Genomic DNA, 11,765 nt, shown 5'->3' with positions numbered 1-11,765 from the left:
TCAATTATTTTCATCGTTCCTTGAACATGAAAAGAAAGACAGTTTGAAAGTCTCTTCCACAAAAAAACCCAGAGAAATATAGTTGCATTCTTTAAATCTGAGCATAAGAAAAAACCCGTTATTAAAGATTTCGAGAGAAAAAAATGTAATTACATTTAAATCCTACGACAACAAATCAGGAGTTTTCATTGTATATAAGTTCTTTCATATGTGGTATGCACCATCCCACGTATTTCCTTTACTAAACATCACCCTTCGAACGACAGCAATAATTTTCACGCGCCAATAAATATTCCACCAGCAACCGAAAAACTTTTCCCATTAAATTCAATCAAACGTAATTACATGGTTGAGATATAAGACACTGCTGACAGCGATTTTCAAGTAGCTAAATTAAGTAAAATTAAATTCAAACACGACATTGCCAAACAAGTCAAAGCGATATTTCTCGCCTGCCAAAAAATACTTTTTGCGCTTTTCAATTACACATAGTTGTTGTTTGTTTTTCCAAACAACTCAAGCCTGAAAGCGACGACAATGCTGCTTAGCAGAAAATTAAAACGACAAAAAATCAAGAAATGGAAACATTACAACAACAAGTTGAAACAAAAACAATGTAAACATGTGCATTAACGTGCCTGTTTGGCGAGAGAAGTGCCAAAAGCGGCAAGAACAGGCCGAAATGTGCCAGCGCACGGCTGACATGAAAGCGAATGCCGAAAATAAAAGAGAAATTTTTGTAATAAAAATTACTTGAAAGACATATACAAGAATAAACATTGCATGTGGCATGTTGCATGTTGAATGTAGCTGCTTCTTGGCCATTGTGGCAAGTAGCAAACGCACACACACTCACTCAGATATAGTGCAGCTGAAAGGCGCAGCATAAAAATAGCGTGTGACGTGGAAGCGGCGTGACGAACATTTTGTTGCCAAATGCCAGCGGCAACAAAGAGGAATGCAGAGCCACACAAACAAACACGTGCTGGTAGTTGTGTGTGAGTGCTGCAAGTATGTGTAAGTGTGTAGGTGTGCCTGTGTCATGTGGTAAATTTAATAATTCAAGTTATTACACTGTGCACATAACACGTGCAGTTGCATGCCACATGTATGCGCCTGTGTGTATATAATGCATATATATGTATGTATGTGCTTGCCTGTGTCTTTGTGTGTAAGTTTATTGTTGACTGCCAGCAGCAATTTTCGCCATTAATTTATAGCTAAACGCGAACGTTTAGTCACACATTTTCACGGGCACGAACTGTTGTGGCATACAACAAMAAAACAACAACATGCACATTTCTAAATAAAATATTGAAATAATCAGCGGTGTGTGGGTGCGCGCAAATAGATTTCCAAAACTAAAACTATTTATATTTAGCATTAATAGCAACAACAACAACTACTTACATGCAAGTCGCGTGCACTCACTCAAATAGCGCATATCAAACCATAACGACAGCTGTCAAATGCACAAACAGGCAGTTTATAAACCCGCAAGCACCATTCACACCAACAAAAAAAGCGCAACTCAACAGTAACAATAACAACTAAGCAAATAATCACGTGACTCTTCAGACTTCAACTGCAGTGGCAACATTTTTGAAATGCCACAAAATTATGCTGCACACCACATTGCAACACTGCATTATTGTTGATTATAACATTTTGCCGCTGACTTTTTGCCTGTTACTTTTTTTTGTTTTTGTTATATAAATTCCGGAGCTGTCTAAATAACTGCCCTTTCGAGTTATTAAAATATCTGCCATTGTATCAATTGAGGCGCACATGAAAAATTTCTTTGTGTGGTTAACTATAATTCGCGGTTTGTAGTTTGAGTGTTGCCACAAAACAAACCAGAAACATTGTGTGGCCTTGCATGTGTGTTTTAGCTAAAAATGCTAATGTTTTTGTGGTCAAAAGTTAATTATGAGATTTAATATTGTGATTATGCACATTAATAAACACATAAAAGAAATAGTTATTTTAAAWAAGGTTGCYACTCTAAAYAAAAAATAATAATTCCAAAAGAATGTCAGTTTTATATTAAGGCTTTATTTAACAAAATAAATTTGTTTATGAGAAAAGTTTTTTTCTAACAAAGTGACAACTCTAAAAACAATTCCAAAACAATGTTAGTTTTTATTAAATAATTTTTTTTTTTATGTGCGATTATTCATATTGAATTTCTAATTCTTTATAAGAAATATTATTTTTTCTCAATACAGTGGCAACTCAAAATAAAAGAACAATAATTCCTATACAGTGTCAGTTTTTATTAAGATTTAATTAAATAAAATGTATTGTTTTCTTATATGAAATAATATATTTTAATAAGGTGGCAACTCTAAAAAAGAAATTAAAAATAATGTTAGTTTTTTATTAAGGTTTTATTAAATAAAAATGTTTATTTATGTAAATTATTCTTTTGAGTTAGCTAGGTTTGGTAAATTAACTGACTTCCCGTTAGACGACGGATAAACCCACTTGTACAAAGAGTGAAGCTTGCCCGTTTGAKACCCAGAACTATAAAATATGAATCAATAGGCCGTCGGATATCGACAAAATGTCTATAGCCCTAAAAATTATTGTGGCAGCTAATGCCTACTCTAGCCAATTCGCCGGTTTCGTAGAAGATATGACAACCACGATGCTTTAAACTCCAAAATCTTTAGCCTATAGCTGAGTGCCATTGAGAAAGTTCCCGATGAAGGCACCTATCATTTTAGTGATGTGAGCCTTGGAAAAAGCTAGCAGTTCAATGAACTTTTTACGTTCCATTTTTCATCTGAAGACAATCCCACATATCGTACACTAACACATACTGAGAGAAGAATATAGAACCAATGTCCGAATGCACGAAGTCAAGGGAGCCCTTGCTCGTTTACCTCCTGATGGAATTGGAATCGACTTTACAGTTTGCAATGAATCCGCTGTGACCAGGCACTCATCCTAGTTCTTATGCACACATGATTAGCTTTAAGCATTTTTTTAGGTTAAAGTATATTTTGGGTGTAAAATATTACTCAATTGCATTAATAGTACAAACAAGTACTTATTTCGTTCACAGTAATATCAAAGCGTGCTAAAACTAAATTTATCTTCATGAAATCTATTGAATCACTTACCCTTCTKAAGGCTGTGTTTCGCAAGCCATACCCCAATTAATTAGATTAAGTACTTCGGCCCTGAAATAAGCGCTCCTACAAATATAAGTTGCTGGTTTCCAACCCACTCGACATACACTTAACAATGACATAATAAGACGCTCTTCTAACCCTTTGCTAACCGCTATTAAATTTTTGTATTCCTAAATCTTTTCCCATTGTATTCTTTTTTTCCCCGCTAATTGTCGTTAAAAAGTTGCTACAACAACCAACGCTCTTTATGTAATGAGGCTGCAACAAAGTCACAATTTTTTATTGGCATCTATAAACGCTAGCTAATACGCTTAGCACACGATGCCGCCACTTAGAGCACAATTACTAAACCAAAACAATCAAACACACCGAAAAATCCATGCTTCTGTCATTTAGGGTGCGGCAGCGCTGTAAAAAAATTTCGAGTAATCGCCACACTGTTCTTTAATTACCTGCGCTCGGTAGCGATGACGTTAGACGAACATTTGCGGAGCAGAAAGTAGTTTAAGTGATGTGAAGCAGAGTAAGAAAGCATAAATTTGGGCGTAAAGCGAAATATATAAAGCGATATTTATATACATAGCCATATGAAAGTTGTTTAAAGCTGTCATCTTTATTATATTTTCTATTGCATTTAACGGAGTGAAATCAGAATTGTGCCTCAARACTTTGTTTTAAGTCTTCACGTGATCCTTTATGGTGAGGCATTTGTAGTAGAGTATAATTATGGTTTTATTTAGATGAGGATGTGACTTATCTAAAAAGTTCTGAATGAAGTAGAAAATTCTAGATGTGTTATGCATGGTCTATTTTCACCTATACCTATAAGTACACGGCAAAACCTCTGTCTGTTCCAACCAAAAACAAACTTCATGAAGGTATAAAAACTCAATCTCTCGATAATGTTTTGACATCTTCAACGAATTTGGTCGGGTCTATGTCTGCTTCGATCACACAACGCGCCATGAAGTTATAAAAATCAAACTCTTAAGCATGCTTGGATAGCTTCAACGAACTTTTGTACTTCTAAACTCACATGGATGCACCAAGTTTTCGAAAGCTAAGAGCGAYATAAGTAATAATTAGGTATGTAAGTATACAAGTAACGACTTTTCTTCTCAYACTGAGTGTTTTATATGCTATATTAACTATCTCGACTTCCAACTACTCTTAAACGACTACCTTATGAACATAATTAGAATACCCTTCAGTAACCTTTCACTATGGGTATAAAAGTGGTACAAAATATGTGCTGTAATGGTGCAAAATTAGAAAGTTTCACGCAACGTCACACTTAAACACACATGCACACACACCATAATACATAGATGTATGCACACGTTTGTCACCCGAAATTATGTGAAATGAGCGCCCATGAAAATAGTGTTTCGCAGCGCCGGGTTTTTTGTAGGTGATTAAACGGCGAATAGCGCGCAGCTGTTACAAAGTAATTTTTTAGCAAACATTAAAAAATGGCGAGTATTCAGCAAACTGGWATGCCGGTGATCCGGCATGGCTGCGGCGACACGCACACACCAACATACATGTTTGGCTGCTGGTTTTTTCCTTTGTAAATTGCCGCCTATTAAGTCATATGTAGTAAGGTGCTTATGTTATGTGCCAGCAACAACTGCAATAAAGCAACATTTAATAGCTGCCATTGAAGCTGAGYGGCAAAGGGTGCCAGGCGTTGATGACAAACGACAAAGACGAGAGAGCAGTCTGCTATATGGTACAACGAGTTGACACAGAGCTTGCTGAGTCTGTTGAGTGTTGTAGTTGTTGATACGAAACTAAAATTGCCGCTAAATGCTTGTACTACATGCGAACATACACGAACACATGCAAACATGCATACATATATAAACATACATACATATATAAATTCACAAASATACACACATTAGAATATAAACACAAAAATACATACACATATGCATATATTCACACACACACGTATAGCCAGCAAATTTTGCCAGCGTCCATGATGTCAACGCAGTCAAGCAAAATATCACAGCGAAATRTAAAAACCCAAAAAATTGCAAAAACAAAAAATTACAAAAACACCAAAAATATACTCGCCTTGCGCAAACTGTTCATATGTATGTGTGTGTGTGTGTGTGTTGCGTTTGAGCATAAAAAGTACTTTAAAAGTCATTAGCAGCTTTGCTGGGCGTCGTTTGCGTGCGAAGAAATTTTYCAACGCAAACATATGTGGCACTCACACACATTCGCGCAACATTTAACACGTATGTGCCTTGCCTCGTGCCATTTCACTGCTGAAAATAGTCAACGTTTTGTCCACATTTGGCAACCATAAAAAATGCAAAGCATTCGCTTACACTTTGGCATTGCAATTTTTAAAGCATACTTCACGGCGCTGTTTATTTGCAGCTGCAGCTAATGGCGCAAATATGAATGGACTGTTGACTTTCGCTTTGAGTTCTTTACTGCAGCAAGTTGTAGTTGATTTTATACTTCTTTTGCGCCACACTTGCWGTGGCAGTTAGATTTCTGTTGTATATATATAATTTTACTTTTATAAGCTAATAACTGTACTTTTTTCGCTTTCTCTTAAKAACCTCACTTAAGCGCAGGTCGCAGCTGCTTTGAATGTAGTGTACATGAACGGTTAACGATTAGCGCTTAACTGTAAAGTCGCTGTTTAAAAGAAAGTTTTCACACACACATATACAACATATGTATGTATGCTTAAATATATATGTTCAATCTTTTGGCAACAGCTGTTGTTAAAGTTTTGTGCTAATTAGCTGAAAAAGGTTTACTTTGAAAGTCGCAAGTTTTGAAGCTATCAAATTTAATTGAGGTATCGCTTATTTTAGTAATTACTTTTTGTAGAAATTTYTTTTAGTTTTTGCTAGAGCTTGCACAATTACAATTTTCAATGCGTTGTTTTCGAATCGTTATAACTTATAACTTTATGAGACTATAKGAAACCCCTAATTAGTTTTTATTATTCGAAAGTATTGCACAGTTCGCGGTATAATTGTCTTTCGCCATTAGTTTCTCAGTGTTCGACAAATTCTTTTTAATTTTAATAAAACAATTACCCAGTGGAAAATACTTTTTTAGCGCAAAGCTATCTTCGGTTCGATAAGTACCGCATCGGTCAAAAATATTGTTCATACAAAGTGGCAACACTTAAATTAAATAAAAGAAAGTTCATATGTGTGTTTGACGGTTCTAATAAATCGGCTGCTGCCGTACGCCGATGGCATAGCTATCACTGAACCCCGCCATCGGCCCTGTCTTCTCCAGGTTGGACAAAGAAGCAAAGCAACTGGGTCTAGTACTAAACAAGGAAAAGACGAAATATCTCCTCTCATCAAAGAAAAAGTCGTCGCATTCGCGACTTGGCTCCCACCTCACTGTTGACAGTCATACCTTCGAAGTCGTAGATAATTTCGTCTACCTTGAAACCAGCATTAACACCAACAACAATTTTAGCCTCGAAATCTAACGCAGAATAACTTTTGTCAGCAGGTGCTACTTCGTACTGAGTATGAGAAGAAAAGTCTTCTCTCGACCAGAAGACCGAATGACCAAATTCTACAAGTCACTTATCAACCCCGTCCTGCTTTATGGTACAGAGGCATGAACGATGATAACATCTGCTGAGTCGGCGTTACGAATTTTCGAGAGAAAGGTTTTACGAAAGATTAATGTGCGCAAATTATGGATGAAAAACAATTTTGTATGTTAATAAAGCATCTCTTTTTGGGGCGAAAAATACTACCAAAGAAAAGGTTTGGCTTAATCTACATTATTTGAACTCTGTACCAAAATCAGCTGTTTAAAAGGGGCTTACTTAGTTACCTTAAAGGATAAAAGCGAACATAATTTCGAATTTCCCCAAATGGAAGTTATTCCAGATTATATCGATGGTCAGTCGAGTGGATTGCATATGATGAGCCGACCCTAAAGCATAGAAAAAAAACAAAATTGGGCTGGGAAAGCTATTGTATTGAAACTTTTTTCTAATGCAATAATCGTTGTGTCGCCCTCGAARATCATTATATCGAATAATAAAATTAAATTTTATCAAAAAAATTGTTTCTATAATAGCCTACGAAATGTTCAGCCCAACTGTATAGAGTCTGTGTTTTGTAGGGGCTTCAGATATGGAGGAAGTGAAAGCCTAAGAATATACTTTAAGAACAAAAACAATATATTCTGATACCGCATACACAGGATACATAGATTTTTTTTTTTTTTGTTTTTTTGTTTTGTTTTTGAGAAAATGTACGCACAGAAGAAAAAAAACAGGTTAATTTGAACCAAAAGATGTCGAGACATGCAGGCATTATTTATCAAAAAAGTAAAGTTGTAGCTAGTTCTTAGATCATTAGCTATATTTATCTTTATTAATAACATTTTTTTGCTTTTGGGTTCTGGTTAATAGTGAGTAGAAACACCTCTCTCGCCCCTCAGACTTGATAAGTTTTTATGATGTTATGCTGGAGGAAAAAGTGTTCTTAGTTAGCTTTTAAGTTTAGCTCTACCCTAATTTGTTGCGTGTTTAAGAATTCTACATATATATTCTACATTATATATATATATATATATATATATATAATTTAAAGCACCAAACCAAAAGATATATATATATAATCAATATGATCACCTGACAAAGCGCTTTACCATATTTCACATAACTTTCCAATATTTCAGTGCTACCTACAAATTATTTAATTATTTATTGCCTAAACCAAAAAACCACATGAAGTTAAAAATTAATATGAATTTTTAAACATTTYTTGAATGCCTCGGTCTTACCACTTTCCCCAGTTAGCCAATTCACTATCGATTTGTAAATKTGTTAAGTTATTTTCAACGAGCCAGTCGGACTTGTGCCAAATGCTGTCAAAATCAATTGTGCACAGCAATAGACTGCAGCCGACTGCCTTTTCGGCTGCTATAAAGAATGATTTGGCTAAAAACCAAACGAGTTGAGAGCAAAGAAATCCACACACATACAGACACACAAAACTGGTTAATAGAAGCACAGTAAGCAATACATGTGCACTACAAAGAGTAAGGAAGCGTGGGGAAGGTGTATAAAAAGCGGAAGCACAGCAAAAGCTGAAACAAAATGTAAATTACATATGAAAATGTGGTTGCCACAGCTAACACATGCACATACAGCTGCACTTAATATAAACATATATGCACATATATACCCAAAGAGATAGCGTGGTAAATGAAATTGAAATTGGCAATGCCAAAAGTGGTCTTGCCCCCAACCATCCACCAACACAGGCACATAGACAAAAATACATACACGTGAAGAAACTTGCTCAGCAAAAGCACGAGTGAAATAGATTGCGAGCATACCTGCAACCCAAAATTCGCCGCACAAAKAGTTCTAAATAAAAATTTAAAATTGCTGAAAGTATTTGTGCGCGTCMGTGTGGGTGTGCGTGCTGGAAATTTTTGGCTGTAGGTGTAGCCGAAACGCCCCCTAAAAATAGTTTTGACTTTTGCTTGCACTTTTCAGCGTCGAATGCTGCCACTTCCTCACTGGTGGTATGCTGCAAAACCGTAAATGATGACCCATTAAAATTCAAACTAAACTAAACGTTTGTGGGCAGCAACCAAGGCAGCGCAGGCCAGCAGTAAGCAAAAAAAAATTTAAAAAAATGCATAAGCCAGGTTATACAGTTATACAAAAGTCAAATTGAATAGTGAAAAAGGCGTTTGCGAAATTTCAAAACCTGCCATGATATATGCATATGAGCGCATTTATAGAAATGTCGTTTCGTATGTAAGATACACACGCTGCTAAGCAAACTAGCGCCTGAGTGTTTGCTAGTTAAACATGTAGTTACAAGCTAGTGCCAAAAAGTATGCTATTTAGACAGATGTATATATTAGCACAGTAGCGCTTAATAGCATGCTTTTACTACATATATCTGTAAATAGTAGCATACATTTAGGCTCAGTGGCCCTTAGACTTTGACTGTGGGGCATCTGAGCGCAAGTTTTATGGTTTTGCTAAGTTTAAGAACTTGAATGGTCAAATGGAATTTTTATTCAACTATTTTATTGAATGCTGCCACAGAGAATTTAAGCCTAATTAATTCTAGAGCTTTTAGCGAGAAATAGAAAAACTTTTAAGTCATATTAGATATAYAGAAAGGAAAGACATTCAAATTTTTTCAAATCTAATAAAAACTATATATTTTCAAGTAGTTGGCAGAGAGTTTTGAGTTTTTATATTTGGTGATAATAAAAAAATATAAATCGGTTAGGAAAGGACCTTCCGTTTGAAAATAAACGCTTTTGCTTGGAGAGACTGCCTTAAAAGTGGCTTAGAACCCAACGATTTTTTTTTTTATTTTTTTTTCAAAACGACGCTACAAAAGCAGACCGAAAGGGACAACAAGCCCCATCATATTTTTTATCGCTATTTTTTTCAAATCTCTTCAGTAGAGTGGGTTGCTAATTCATCATGGAAAGTTATTAGATCCAATATAAAGTCAAAATTTACTACCGAAACTACGAGTCAGTGGCCTCAACTTTAAGAGCGCTACGAAACTTTGAATCAGCATTCACAGCACAAAATGTTAACGCGCCAATGAGATAAAGAACTGCCTTTTGTATCGAAAATATTGTTGCCGTTGGCGCATAAAGAGAGGAGGATCCAAATCAGCCTCWCTCACAACGTTCTTAAGCGTTGGGCATCTCTGTGACGTTGTGGCGAATTTTGCAAAAAGATCTTGGCTCATATCTTTATTAGATCAAGTTGCAGCAAGAACTGAAGCCGCTTGACCACAACAGTCATCATATGTTCGTGAATTGGGCTGAGCAACGACTTGAAAATTATMCAGATTTTATTWGAAAAACCGTATTTAGCGATATGGCTCATTTCTGGCTGCGTCAATAAAAAAAATATGTGTTATTGGTCAGRTAGCAATCTACACGTACTTTATGATTCATCATTGCATCCCGAAAAAAATACRTTTTGGTGCGGTTTATGGGCTCACAAAACATTTCCATTTTACATTTTTCCTGAAGGACCTGCCAATATTTATCAAATTTGAATGCCTCGCCACTAGAAAAGCCACCTCAAACTGCAAACAACCCTTTAAAGCAAGTGAACTCAAGTACAYACTCCTGTTCGAGCGAGACTAAGGCACCAAATAACATTATCAGTGTCATCATTACATGCAAAACAATTGTAATATGCCAACGGAGAAACAACAGCAAGAACAGCACAGCCAAAATGAAGCAAACTAAATGATACTTGCAAAACATAACAAAAGCAAGCAATTTCTAATAGTGGAAAATGCTAAAAGAAAGGATTCGAAACTAAAGTCACGCTCATACCAACACTTCAATATATGTATGTATATATATAAATCGGTATATAAATATACATAAATGTGTATCTATATACATACATATGTATGGTAACATAAAGTTGTTTGAAAATATTCGGGCAGCAAAAGCTTTTGACGCTTGTCGGCTGAGTCATTGTTGCCAGCACTCGAATATGGTAATGCAAACAAACAAAACAAATACCAGCACATGTGCATTAGCACAGGTATATGTGGACGTGAGAGGTGGCACATATGTATGTGCGCGAACTGGTATACGTATATGTATTAGTGCATGTGTGAATCTTTTTGTACCACAGCGGTGGCGGCAGCTCAGTTAGGCTGCCAATTGCTAGCACTACACCTTTCAACCTCATATTTGTTGGCCTTTGGCTAGCACCCACAGCACTACATACACATACAACAAACTCGCGCCTGCTTGATAGGCGTTTTGGCAAAGGCTAATGGCTATGAAGTGCTAAGAAATGAAAGGAAATAACATGGAAATGCCAAAAAGTAAGCTAGCAAGTGGCTGAAAATTTGAAATTCAATTTTCCGCCTACACGTACCGCACCGCATAAAAGCTCAGACACTCACTGCAAGTTAAAAACAATGAGTTTGGAGCAAGCACTTGCGGGTTCTCGAGTATTTTGGGTATCTTTTTTTTATAATAAAAGTACTAATACTAGTTTAAGAAGAATGCAATTGAATATATTAGCGTTTTGTGTAGTGATTTATCAGTAAAAGTGGAAACCATATTACTCCGCTTGTATCAGATAGCTCACTTTCAAGTCCAAATAACGTGAAATTACSCAAACAAATAAACTTCATCATAAAATATGAATAAGCGTGCTTTTCACCTCATTTTCAGCTCTTTGGAGAAAATTAGAAAACGTTTAAATATTTCTTAATATTTTATGAGCAGYACTTAAGCGCTTTGTTGAAGTTGCCACAGAAGTGCTAGCATTCAAAGTACATGTCGATTTTCATATGCAGAAAAGTGCATACACGTGTGTTTGTTTATATTCTTCCGGGTATAATAACGGAGAATTTTTCTACGAAATACTTYGTTGCAGCTAAAGGAGGAAAGTGAAAAGCATGGAAGTGGCTTTGTTGCACATAATAAAATATTTTTTCAAGAAGCAGTACACTCTTAAAAGTGGAGTATAAATTTTAATAAAGAACAAAAAAATATAAATAACAACAAAGTGTCCACAGATAGTGAAACATTTTAACAAAATCGATTCTGTTTCTCAAAGTTTGATAGTTTATACCGTTAAAGCTA

General features: G+C 35.7%; 1 protein-coding gene across 6 annotated transcripts in view; it reads right to left on the bottom strand.

The window, feature by feature from the left end:
- The window catches only part of LOC108971988 (CUGBP Elav-like family member 4), a 755,092-nt gene that overhangs the window by 684,883 nt on the left and 58,444 nt on the right, over positions 1 to 11,765 (bottom strand). The gene's annotated exons all lie outside the window — the stretch shown is intronic.

Source organism: Bactrocera latifrons, unplaced genomic scaffold (assembly GCF_001853355.1).
Source record: "Bactrocera latifrons isolate USDA-ARS-PBARC rearing strain unplaced genomic scaffold, ASM185335v1 scaffold_37, whole genome shotgun sequence".
NCBI classification, from domain to species: Eukaryota; Metazoa; Arthropoda; class Insecta; order Diptera; family Tephritidae; genus Bactrocera; species Bactrocera latifrons.
Note: the sequence above shows the minus strand (reverse complement) of the source record. Positions and strands in the feature narration are given on the sequence as shown.